General features: G+C 46.5%; 1 protein-coding gene across 1 annotated transcript in view; it reads left to right on the forward strand.

The window, feature by feature from the left end:
• The window catches only part of LOC124798674 (insulin gene enhancer protein isl-1), a 460,304-nt gene that overhangs the window by 339,282 nt on the left and 107,014 nt on the right, over positions 1-14,008 (forward strand). The gene's annotated exons all lie outside the window — the stretch shown is intronic.

Genomic DNA, 14,008 nt, shown 5'->3' on the forward strand with positions numbered 1-14,008 from the left:
CCCTCGATATCGAGAATGCAAAGAACATTACTTTGATATTCGATTTTGAGAGACGTGCCTTTTCAGAGCGAGGAGAATCACTTGTTTTCCATCGGAAACTCTGAATTTTAGAGTGGGAAAGGGACACGATGTTTTACAAAAGAGGTATCTTTAAGTTGGTGCGTCCGTGGGATGATTGTCTCAATGCTCAGTGATTATGCTCGATTGGCTTACCGATTCTGGACTGTATGGCCTTCGAACAGAAGCTTTTTGATCAGCCTTATATACACCGATTAGCCAAAACATTATGGCTACTTCTTCAATAGCGTGTTGTTGCTCTTTTCATTCACAGTACAAGAGATTCTGCTTGGCATGGATTCTACAAGTCCTTGACAGAATTCTAGAAGTATGTGTCAGCAAAGGTCAAGCAATTCCCGCAAATTACGGGTGGTGGTTTACGGGCACGCAGCTGGCGCCCGATGAGTTTCAGTGGGTACAGACGAGGCACATTTGCTGGCCAAGACATCAATGTGAGTTCACTATAATGCCCCTCAGACTGCTGTAGTACAATTATGGCTTTACAACACGGACAGTTCTCCTGCTAGAGGATGGGGCGCGGGGGGGGGGCGAGACTTTAAGCACGAAGCGAAGCAGGTGGTCCGCAATAATGTTCACGTAATTCACTGCTATCAAGATGCCTGCGATTTCCACCAAATACCCCATGGGAGCGCAACTCGATGCACCCCATATCATAATTCTGCCCTTACTGGCTTGCATGTGAGGCGTGATGCAGTGCAGCTATTCGCTTGAATGACGTCGTGTAAAGACGCGGTCGTCGACCTGGTGTAATAAGAAATGCGATTCATTCTGCGCGTTTCAATTGATCCACTGTGAAAACTCAGTGATGCTGTGGCCACTACAGTCATAATTGACGTTGTCTTTCGTGTAATGTGGAGGTTCATGTTGTACAATGGCCTTTGAACGGTGTGTTCCGAAACACTTGTCCCTGCAACAGCACTGTATTCTGTCGTCAGATCTGCCACAGGTCGCCTATCCTGGATTACACTATATATCACTACGTTTTTTGATGAGACGTGGTCGTCCAATATCTTAAGCCGTCGGCACACGGACCGTGCATCCGAACGTTGAGCGTGCCGAGTTGCTGACGTCATAGCGTGGAACAGCACGTTCGGGAGTGTTTCCGAACGTGCAGAGCAATATCTGGCATGTCAGATATTCCGAGCGTGTGTCTGAGCGTTGACCAATGAGATGGCACAACGCCACCTACGTCACACGCACGCTGTCTCCCTTCAGTATAGAGCTGTGAGGCGCCATATTGGCATTCATTTCAAGCCTATATGCATGTATGCCGTTTCTGAGCACCAGCAAATTGAGAATCAGTGGGAAACCCGTTGTTAACTCTGTGATTCATTCCAATAAAATAATGAGAAACATAATATTCGTGGCAAAAGAACTATTGTAACTTGCGTATTATGAGAGGAGGCTATTTGAAGGCAGCGACACACTGAAGATCCACTCAAAACGCATTGTTCTTGGTACAATTTGTTATAATTAAATTTCAATTAGTAACATACCTACGATTATGGTTTTCAGCACACGCCGTAACATAATACAGGGTGATTCAAAAAGCATACCACAACTTTAAAAATGTGTATTTAATGAAAGAAACATAATATAACCTTCTGTTATACATCATTACAAAGAGTATTTAAAAAGGTTTTTTTTCACTCAAAAACAAGTTCAGAGATGTTCAATATGGCCCCCTCCAGACACACGAGCAATATCAACCCGATACTCCAACTCGTTCCACACTCTCTGTAGCATATCAGGCGTAACAGTTTGGATAGCTGCTGTTATTTCTCGTTTCAAATCATCAATGGTGGCTGAGAGAGGTGGCCGAAACACCATATCCTTAACATACCCCCATAAGAAAAAATCGCAGGGGGTAAGATTAGGGCTTCTTGGAGGCCAGTGATGAAGTGCTCTGTCACGGGCTGCCTCGGGTAGTTTGGTTTTCAGCCTAGTCAACAGCGCTCAAGCGAACAAATGTACAACTAAATGAAACTTTATAGCTCCCTTAATTCGCCGACAGATAGTGCTTAGCTCTGCCTTTCGTCGTTGCAGAGTTTTAAATTCCTAAAGTTGTGGTATTCTTTTTGAATCACCCTGTATGATTAGATACGAGAGGCGGGTTGTTGGTTTAGCGTGATGAGTAGCGTCACTGTCCAGTGATGAATTGTTTATTGGGGCAGTGGTTCGCGTCTTGACACTTCCAAATTCTTTTTTCCTAACATTCGGGTTTTCATTAGGTTCTGATACCTTATTATTAGTTTAATATAAGTACATACTTTAATATTTGATGTTATGTAAATATAAGTTCAACTTTTTTTTTTTTTTTTTTTTTTTTGAGGGGTGACTTTGATCGATTGGCTTAATCTACAGAACAGCTTGCGCTACTTGTATAAAGATATTTTGCCCCTTTTTCTTTTAAGATTCGTAATTCGCATGTTGCAAGGATTCTGCTACTGGGTAGGAACAGTGATCAAGTAAGACTGAGCTTGAGGTTTTACTAAAATGTGGGAATGATGAAATAATGTTCATCTTATGCGGAGAAGTATTCCAAATTTGTACCGCACTATATGTAATGGATCTTTTATAAGCCTGTGTCCTTCTTGATTGGACATGGTACTTCCCTTTTCGTGGACGATGGAGGAAACGTGCGTTTTAATAGAGCTAACGTGGGAATTTTACGAGCGCCCGTTGAGTAAACAGCGTGATTTACGAACTAGAAACATCCCTCAACTGCCGCGGAGTGCGTTGCGATCGCGTAAACCACGTTGGGGCCCACGTACCGTACGCACCAGTCGCATCACTCCTGAGCGTTCAGCAGCACGTTGAACTTGGCACGCTCAATGTTAACGTTCGACAGCACGGTCCGTGTACCGACGTCTTTACGGCCTACTCGTTACTTCGCCATCCTCCAACGACTTGCCAGCAGTACTCCAACAGACCAGAGGCTCTCCCGTTTTAGAGATTCTCATTTCCAGCCGCAGAGCTATAACAACGTGTCGGAAGTTCCATGCGGCTTTTCGCTGATGATGCTGTAGTATACAGAGAAGTTGCAGCATTAGAAAATTGTAGCGAAATGCAGGAAGATCTGCAGCGGATAGGCACTTGGTGCAGCGAGTGGCAACTGACCCTTAACATAGACAAATGTAATGTATTGCGAATACATAGAAAGAAGGATCCTTTATTGTATGATTATATGATAGCGGAGAAAACACTGGTAGCAGTTACTTCTGTAAAATATCTGGGAGTATTGAAGTGGAATGATCATATAAAATTAATTGTTGGTAAGGCGGGTACCAGGTTGAGATTCATTGGGAGAGTCCTTAGAAAATGTAGTCCATCAACAAAGCAGGTGGCTTACAAAACACTCGTTCAACCTATACATGAGTATTGCTCATCAGTGTGGGATCCGTACCAGGTCAGGTTGGCGGAGGAGATGGAGAGGATCCAAAGAAGAGCGGCGCGTTTCGCCACAGGGTTATTTGGTAAGCGTGATAGCGTTACGGAGATGTTTAACAAACTCAGTTGGCAGACTCTGCAAGAGAGGCGCTCTGCATCGCGGTGAAGCTTGCTGTCCAGGTTTCGAGAGGGTGCGTTTCTGGATGAGGTATCGAATATATTGCTTCCCCCTACTTATATCTCCCGAGGAGTTCACGATTGTAAAATTAGAGATATTCGAGCGCGCACGGAGGCTTTCCAGCAGTCTTTCTTCCCGCGAACCATACGCGACTGGAACAGAAAAGGGAGGTAATGACAGTGGCACGTAAAGTACCCTCCGCCACACACCGTTGGGTGGCTTGCGGAGTATGAATGTAGATGTAGAACGTGCCCTTTGTCAAAATCACTTCTATCAGTGGATTTCCGCATTTGCGGACCTGGTCGTCGCTATAATGGATGACCATTCGTCTATCTCCCGCTTACAGTCTTTCCTTACAGTGTCACGTGCCCGCAACACCACCAGGAGACATTCAACCTCGCCGTGGGCAGCGCTCGTAATGTTCTGCCTCGTCAGTGTATCTGCCTATGTTGTTCAGCGTGAGGGAACACCAGAGCCACACGCGAATGGCTAGCAGGCGGCGGTCTTCGCCATAACGTCGCGGCGGCGCACGCATGCGTGGGATGCGGCCGCTACGTGCGTGCAGCGGGACGGCGGCCGGAGACGGCTCGGCCTATCGATTGCACGTGTCGTCTGGCTGGCCCGCACATGCGCCGTGGAGGCGCCAATGCCGGCCTCCACAGCCGCCGCCGCCCCCGCCACGGCCACAGCCTAATTGCCCGGCTCCGCGCCGCGCCGCGCCGCGCGTCAATAAGGCGACGCGACGTGGTGTGCCGTGGCAGTGGCGGTCCATACTCTCACCCCTTCTGCGGATCCCAACCAGGACGTCGCCAGGACGTCTCGGGGCCTGCCACAGCCGCCGCCCCCATGGGACCACTACTACAGTAGCACGCTGCTCAGATTGCCACTTGGGAACTGCTTTAAACAACCATACCAGACAACATATTACACTACTGGACATTAAAATTGCTTCACCACGAAGATGACATGCTACAGACGCGAAATTTAACCAACAGGAAGAAGATGCGGTGATATGCAAATGATCAGCTTTCCAGAGCATTCCCGAAAGGTTGGCGCCGGTGGCGACACCTACAACGTGCTGACATGAGGAAAGTTTCCAGCCGATTTCTCATACACAAACAGCAGATGACCGGCGTTGCCTGGTGAAACGTTGTTGTGATGCCTCGTGTAAGGAGGAGAAATGCGTACCATGACGTTTCCGACTTTGATAAAGGTCGGATTGTGGCCTATAGCGATGCTGTTTATCGTATCGCGACATTGCTGCTCGCGTTGGTCGAAATCCAATGGCTGTTAGCAGAATATGGAATCGGTGGGTTCAGGAGGGTAATACGGAACGCCGTGCTGGGTCCCAACGGCCTCGTATCACTAGCAGTCGAGATGACAGGCATCTTACCTGCATGGCTGTAACGGATCGTGCAGTCACGTCTCGATCCCTGAGTCCACAGATGCGGACGTTTGCAAGACAACAACCATCTGCACGAACAGTTCGACGACGTTTGCAGCAGCATGCACTATCAGCTCGGAGACCATGGTTGCGGTTACCCTTGTCGCTGCATCACAGACAGGAGCGCCTGCGATGGTGTACTCAACGACGAACCTGGGTGCACGAATGGCAAAACGTCATTTTTTCGGATGAATCCAGGTTCTGATTACAACATCATGATGGTCGTATCCGTGTTTGGCGACATCGCGGTGAACGCACATTGGAAGCGTGTATTCGTCATCGCCATACTGGCGTATCAACCGGCGTGATCGTATGGGGTGACATTCGTTACACGTCTCGGTCATCTCTTGTTCGCATTGACGGCACTTTGAACAGTGGACGTTACATTTCAGATGTTTTACGACCCGTGGCTCTACCCTTCATTCGATCCCTGCGAAACCCTACATTTCAGCAGGATAATGCACGACCGCATGTTGCAGGTCCTGTACGGGTCTTTCTGGATACAGAAAATGTTCGAGTGCTCCCCTGGCCAGCACATTCTCCAGACCTCTCACCAATTGAAAACGTCTGGTCAGTGGTGGCCGAGCAACTGGCTCGTCACAATACGCCAGTCTCTACTCTTGATGAACTGTGGTACCGTGTTGAACCTGCATGGGCAGCTGTACCTGTACACGCCATCCAAGCTCTGTTTGACTCAATGCCCAGGCGTATCAAAGCCGTTATTACGGCCAGAGGCGGTTGTTCTGGGTACTGATTTCTCCGAATTAATGGATCCAAATTGCGTGAAAATGTAATCACATGTCAGTTCTGGTATAATATATTTTTCCAGTGAAAACTCGTTTATTATCTGCATTTCTTCTTTGTGTAGCAATTTTAATGGCTGGCAGTTTAACTTTGGAACGCTGCATACGGTGTAGAACTCGTATCAGCTGGTGTACGTTGAAGTCAGTCGTAGCAGTGTGTTCAAATGGCTCTGAGCACAATGGGACTTAACATCTGAGGTAATCAGTCCCCTAGAACTTATAACTACTTAAACCCAACTAACCTAAGGACATCACACACATCCATGCCCGAGGCAGGATTCGAACCTGCGACTGTAGCGGTCTCGCGGTTCCAGACTGTAGCGCCTACAACCGCTCGGCCACCATGGCCGGCGTAGCAGTATGTGCCAGCTGATTCTATGCACTCATTAGCTGTACTACGCAAGCTGCTTCGCGGTGTCTCGTGGAACGTATGTTCTGTACCTCTAATACTTCTCCCTTTCCCTGTTCCAGTTGTGAATCGTTGGCGGAAAAAAGACCACTAGTAAGCCTCTAATTTCACCTACATGATCTTTTCGCGAGATATACAGGGAGACAAAACGTGAAAACATCATGAATAATGCATGCTTGAAAATCGTGTAGATGTTAGTCAAGCATGCACCTTTCCCTGCCAAATTCTCTCCCCCCCCCCCCCCCCCCTCCCCCATTTTTTTTTCTACTAAAGGCGCCTGTGCTATCCCCTCAGCACATTGCAATTGTCAGTCGTGGTCACAACAATGTTCTCCGTCGTTGTGCCTGCGTTACATTCTCTGATATGACAAAAGTCATGAGTCAGCGATATACACGTGTAAGTACTGTCGCCTACACTAATTATAAAAGGACAGTGCATTAGCGGAACTGTCCTTTGTACCCACGTAAATCATGTGAAAAGGTTTCCGACGCGATAATGATCACACGCCGGGAATTAATAGACTTTCAACGGGAATGATAGTTGGAGCTACACGCACTGGACATTCCATTTCGGAAATCGTTGGTGACCTCAATATTCCGAGATCCACGGTGTCAAGGGTGTGCTGAGAATACTAAATTTCATGCACTACCTCTCACCACAGGCAATTCAATGCCCAATGGCCTTCTTCTTACGACCGAGAGCAGAGGCATTTTTTTAGAGTAGCCAGTGCTAACAAACAAGCAACGCTGTGCGAAATAACCGCAGAAATCAATGTGGGACGTGCAACCAACACATACGTTAGTATAGAGTGACGAAGTTTGGCGTTAATGGACTGGAACAGCAGCCCGGATCCCAGACAGACGAGTAATATTTAAGTTTTTTAGTGTAGGGAATCCGTCAGGAGTTTTGGGCACTACGACCACCACACCAGTATTAATAACAAAAGGAGGGTCAGCATTGGTCGATGAAGTAGAAATTTCTATTTCTGTCGCAAATCGATTTCAGTCACTGCATGACCATGGAATGGAACAGTAGAAAAATGATGTGAAGGTGGTTCAAGGAACACTCTACCAGGCACTTAAGCGTGAACTGCAGTCATGCGCAATCAATGACAGAAGCGATTCCTGTTGGGTTTGAAACTGGTTTCGACTGAGAAAACTCTTGCATCTGGTCTCTACATGTTAGATTCTTTACACGACCACCGCTTTTACTCCGTCTGGCAAGGCTGTGAATGGTACATCATTCCTTATGCCCAAGTTGTACAGTACATGTTGGTACAGCAACAAAGTGTTGCGCTGTAGACGTGGGCAGGTCCAAACTCTATGGCCCCTTCGTGCTATCTTGTCACATCGCCACGTCGACCCATCTTAGTGCGCTGGTTTCTCGCAAGCACAGTACAACATGTCATTCTCAACGGAGAAGAACACATCAGAAGCAAAAGTAGCTTTGGGCGTACGCCAAGGGAGTGTAATAGCACCATTACTTTTCAGAATACGACTATAGAGGCTGTTTGGAAGTCTTTGCATCAGATGATTATGGGTGATAACTTTTGTTAGAGACAAAATGGTCACTTGCGCTTCTTGACAATGCTAGGCGCCCTTCAGTATTCTCCGGCCCTGGCATAACGAGATTTCAACGAACTATCTGATGTACTGACCAGGTGTGCTGCTCACTACCTACCCCAGTTAATTGATATAGTGATGATCAACAAGGAAATATTAACAATGAGTTCATCTAAGCGGAGAGAGATATTTGAGAAGCAAATGAGTAATTTTGCTGGGCCTGCTCCCTTTCATACGAAGCAGATGACTGGATTCTAGGCGACACACAAGGCATACGCACGCTGTAGAATGCGTACGCCTTGGCGTCTCGCAGAGGTATAACCAACACAAAGTATCGTCGGGAACCATCAGTGAACATTTTGTGTCCAACCAAAATCAGTGACTATTTTGTCTCTAATGTTATTGACTGTGGATGGTGGCCGGCCGGAGTGGCCAAGCGGTTAAAGGCGCTACAGTCTGGAACCGCGCGACCGCTATGGTCGCAGGTTCGAATCCTGCCTCGGGTGTGGATGTGTGTGATGTCCTTAGGTTAGTTAGGTTTAAGTAGTTCTAAGTTCTAGGGGACTGATGAGCTCTGATGTTAGGTCTCATAGTGCTCAGAGCCATTTGAACCACTTGTTCTTCACGGGCACCACAGAATCCATAAATTCAAGGCAAGATGAAACCAAATAGCAAAACTCCTTTACTACTTTAAGTATCTCATTTCGTAATCTAATTCCCTCAGCATCACCCGACTTAATTCGACTACAGTCCATTATCCTCGTTTTGCTTTTGTTGATGTTCATCTTATATCCACCCTTCAAGACACTATCCATTCGGTTCAACTGCTCTTCCATGTCCTTTGCAGTCTCTGGCAGAATTACAGTGTCATCGGCGAACCTCAAAGTTTTTATTTCTTCTCCATGGATTTTAATTCCTACTCCAAATTTTTCTTTTGTTTCCTTCACTGCTTGCTCAATATACAGATTGAATAACATCGGGGATAGGCTACAACCCTGTCTCGCTCCCTTCCCAACCACTGCTTCCCTTTTATACCCCTCGACTCTTATACCTGCCATCTGGTTTCTGTACAGATTCTAAATAACCTTTCGCTCCCTTTTTTTTTTTTTTGTTGATACGAATGTAAAAACACCACCCAGTCCCCGAGCGGAGAAAATCTGTGAACGGACTGAGAATCGAACACGGGCTCCTTCGCTTGGTATTCCGCAGCGCTGAACGCGCAGCTACGGAGGAGGACCAAGCTCGCTTTCGGGTGGGCGGCAGTTCAATCCCCCGTGCGGATGTACGACGCAGATTAATTGTTCCTGTGGTTTTCCTAAATCAACAACATCATATCTTGAGCGTAATTTACCGCTATGGCCGCGTCTCGCGTCCATTGCGCACCTCGTTCTACTCTGCTAGCCTCCTTTAGAGATACCACTCGCCTTCATTGTCTCATAGAAACATCCCTTCCATGTTCTCAGTGGACATCCTTTCTTCCTTCTGCCTTGTCGAGTGCCGGCCGGAGTGGCCGAGCGGTTCTAGGCGCTACAGTCTGGAATTGCGCGACCGCTACGGTCGCAGGTTCGAATCCTGCCTCGGGCATGGATGTGTGTGATGTCCTTAGGTTAGTTAGGTTTAAGTAGTCCTAAGTTCTAGGGGACTGATGACCTCAGATGTTAAGTCCCGTAGTGCTCAGAGCCATTTGAACCATTTGAACATATACTTCCTCTTAATTGTCACATCATCAAGAAAACAGTTTTGTATCAATCTTCATATATTTAATTTCCACTTTAACCAAACACAAGACTTGATTGTTCTTTTACAAAGTGAAATAACAACTTAACTTCTGGAAAGTGAATCAAAGACTGTTTTGTGCGCATTCGCGCCAAAACGGTTATAAGTAAGTCTAAGATTATGAGAGTCTCACAGAAATGAATACACACAAGAACCATATCACTGTAATATATCGATACATCGGAGTACGTATACATTAATAAAACCAAATGTGAATATTGTCACAAAAATATGTCTGTTACTTCGTAGAAAAGTAATACGATATTACTGGCATCGAGAACTAGGGTTGGAGTGCCGTAATGGTCACGCAAATAAAGAACCATTACAAGGTAGAGTAACACATTACTGCATGCTCACACGATTGCTGAACTGTCAATGGAAGCAGCCACACTCATAAAATATCAAGGAGTATGCGTACGAAACAATTTCAGGTGATATGACAGCACAAAACAATTTGAATGCAAGTCAGTTGCCAGACAGGTTCATTGCAAGTATACACAGAAAATACATCTAGAAAACCTCATAATTCGATCCATTTAGCCCAACTGTGACTTTTGAATTGATCCTGTCCCATTCACATAACCTTTTATTCAGTTTTTGTAGATCGTTCTCTCTCAGTAACGTGTGCAATTTTCCACTCTGCACACCTTCCATTCATATTTTTTCTCTTTTTTTGTGTTGTTGATCAACTCGATCTTCTCTTCAACTCCCAATCTCCAGGTCTGATAGCAATATAGGGCACTGCAAACGTAAGCATCAAGATGTTTTTAGTTTCAGCCAGTTACATTTGGAAGCTATTTTTTTTTCTTCATAGGTAAGTAAAGCAGTTCACACTCGAAGACTGGTCTGAACACGGAAATGTTTTGCGACACACAGTGCTGTTGGAGGTGATGTGCCCATGTCTTCCTCCAACCTTTGAACTGATACACTTCTCCAATTATTTAGGGTACCTAATGTTTAACCGAACTACAGTCCAACTTCTCATTTGTCACATCTACAAATCATTACCACAGGTAAAAAATGGTTCAAATGACTCTGAGCACTATGGGACTTAACTTCTGAGGTCATCAGTCCCCTAGAACTTAGAACTACTTAAACCTAACTAACCTAAGGACATCACACACATCCATGCCCGAGGCAGGATTCGAACCTGCGACCGTGGCGGTTCCAGACTCAAGCGCCTAGAACCGCATGGCCACACCGGCCGGCACCAGAGGTAAAATACGCGGTAAATAGGAAATTCTATTTCGTATCTCGTTACTTCATCCGTCTCACTTGTTGAGTTGACGCAATGAAGCCTGCTTCCCTAAGAATTCATCTCAACTTGATGATGTTTACCGCAAGTCGTTTATTTCGTTTTCAGAATTTTTGGTTTCATACTGTAAATTTCATGACTAAGTCATTTTTTTTTTGTTAGCATGGTTTCTAGCACATTTTCACTCCCGCTAAAACAACTATATTATTCGAACTACTAACTAGAAAACTGGGCGCTCTGTTATGAATAGTGTGTTAAGTGGAGTTGTCAGATTGGAGACCAGGTGTAACTGGAAATATTTTCCTTACTTAGTACGTAATGCAAAGTTTCCCTCGAGTTACTGGAATGTTCAGTATTTTACGTTTGGGTTATAGTGCAGGTGACTCTGGTGGATGAATGTAAGTATAATCGTGTGTCTGTGGCTAATGGAGAGCTTACTCTTGTCACATAGCACCAAAAGCAGCCCCTGGCTTAATGTTCAAAGACGGATCACTGTTAAACATTTCGGACGTGTTATTCGAATAAAAATTGTGAAGAGCTCTCTACGTGACGCAGGCGTAAGTTCTAATAATCAGGAATCTTCAGCCACTTCTTCGCATCCCCTTGTGCACTAAATCCTTACGATCAAAATAAGTTCCACTGTAGAAAACCTAAGTGAGAATCGTTTGACCTCATACAGAAAAATCTGCGGAAAATCTTTATTGAATGTGTAGTTCGGAAGTCAAACCTTTTCTTCCATAATACGAATCCAGTATTTTGCTCTGCATCACGTCCTTCGATAGAAGGGATGGCAGCTTTGTAACATCGATGTTTCTATAAGGGGTTTTCGATAAATAATGCAACACATTTTTTTTCTGAAAGCAGGTTGGTTTTATTCAGGATTCCGATACATCGTATTATTCCCCATTCTTTGGCTACAAAAACCTACTTTTCAACATAGCCCGCGTGTTACCACTCTGCTAGTCCACGTCGGAGCCAACGTCTTGCTGCATCAATAACCTCCCCATCATCCACGCGGAGTGCATCCTTCATTGGGCGAAACGGATGGAAGGCTGAACGTGCGAGATCCGGGCTGTAGAGTGGGTGGGAGGAACAGTTCAATGAAGTTTTGTGAGTTCCTCTCGAGTGTACAGAATTGCGTGAGGCCTAGCATTGTCATGGAGAAGAAGTTTGTTTGCATTTTTGTGGTGAGGATATCAAACAGAATAACCCCTTCAGGGTCGCAGAAGGCCTTCGCCATGACTTTACCAGCTGAGGGTGCGGCTCTGAACTTTCCTTCGGCGAAGAGGTGGTGTGCCACCACCCCATGGATTGCCGTTCTGTTTCCGGTTCGAAGTGATGAATTCATATTTCCCACCTGTGGCAATGTTCGCACCGGTCGTTGTGGCCGAGCGGTTCTAGGTGCTTCAGTCCGGGACCGCGCTGCTGCTACGGTCGCAGATTCGTAATCCTGCCCCAGGCATGGATGTGTGGGATGTCCTTAGATTAGTTAGGTTTAAGTTCTAGGGGGCTGATGACCTCAGATGTTAGGTCCCATAGTGCTTAGAGCCATTTGAATCATTGGTGTCAACGTTCGGCAGCAAAATTGCGATCGGTCACGTAACGTGCAAGCAATTCCGCACAGTGGCCCCTCGTTGCTCTTTATGGTCTCTTGTTAGTCGGCGAGGAAACCTGCGGGCACAAACCGCTGAGTACGCCAACTGGTGGACAAGTGTTGCAGAATTACCGACAGAGATATGCAGTTGAGAGCGACGTGTTTGCCCGTGATCTGTTGATCACCTCGAATGAGTGTCCACACGTTTCAGCATTGCAGCAGTCACAGCAGTGTGCGTCCGGCCGGCAATTGGCAGATCGGACAAGTTTATGCGACGTTGTTACGATGATGACAGACGTTCCCCCAACGACTCACCGTGACTTTGGTCACTGCCAGGTCTCCGTAGACATTCTATAATAGCCTGTGAATGTCTGCGATACACTGGTTTTCCGCCAAAGAAAACGCAATGACAGCTCTCTCAATGACGCACCTCCGCAACAGACGCCATTTTCAAGGTTACGTATAGCACCGCCACCAATCGCAACTTCATGGAACTACGTTGGCTGAAGCGGGAATATTCCACTAGGTCGCACAACAAATTTCTCGTTTTTTCAACCGAAATCAGTCGGGGAAAACAAGTGGTACATTACTTACTGAACACCCCACGTAATTATACCACTGTGTACCAGAGAGGTCGAAAAAATCAAGTAGCAACCATGAAAGTTGGCGACGGTGTTGCTCCCGCACTACAAATAATACATCAATGCTACACATTTTTCTCAACGATGGATGCTTCGGGGAGACCTCTACTGTTCAGTTTGTTAGGGAAGTTCCACCTCGAAAATCATCTATTCGTCAGTATACAAGTGCTTACCGATGTATTGTTTTCTTGCACTTGGGTCAGCTCAGCACGGATTGTGGCAGCGTTGTTCTTCTTTGAACCCAGAGAACGAATTGCCACACGGTACTCCAGTTCATTTTGTTTCGGTTCCTGTAGCAGCATATTACTGTACAGTGCTACCGGAGATTTAGGTATGTACCAGGACTACAAACATGTAACTGCAACCAAATAAAAACTAAATTACAAAATTCTGTTTATTTACTTTTACGAGGTAGTAGTTGCCACTTGAGGACAGCCATAGCGGCTGCTATGGAGACGAGCTGCCGAGTCGTGGCCGTGAACTATAGCAGCGGCCGACTTGTTTTGGAAGCGGCACGGGTTTACTGTCGGCGGTGGGCAGGTAAACACGGAGGAGGAGGGTAAACAGGCCGCCGGTGGAAATCTGAGCCCAGTCGGAGTCCGGAGTCAATAGAAGAGACGCGCCGAGCCGCGCCGCCCCGCGATAAGATAGCGGCGGCGCCCGCAGGTGCCAGATAGCGCCCTGCTCCGCGCGGCCGCCGCGACGCCGGCTCTGACCGAGGGACTCGTCTGGAGGAGGAGGAGGCTGTGCCTAGTCCAGAAGCAGTGCGGGCTTCTCCTAGGACAGTCTCGTATACCGTACAACAGTTCCTCAACGGAGATTGCAGCACTCATTGACCGTTTAAGGTTAGTCGTTCGCGAAGGAAGGGATGCTGTTGA

This window comes from Schistocerca piceifrons, chromosome 5 (assembly GCF_021461385.2).
Source record: "Schistocerca piceifrons isolate TAMUIC-IGC-003096 chromosome 5, iqSchPice1.1, whole genome shotgun sequence".
NCBI classification, from domain to species: domain Eukaryota; kingdom Metazoa; phylum Arthropoda; class Insecta; order Orthoptera; family Acrididae; genus Schistocerca; species Schistocerca piceifrons.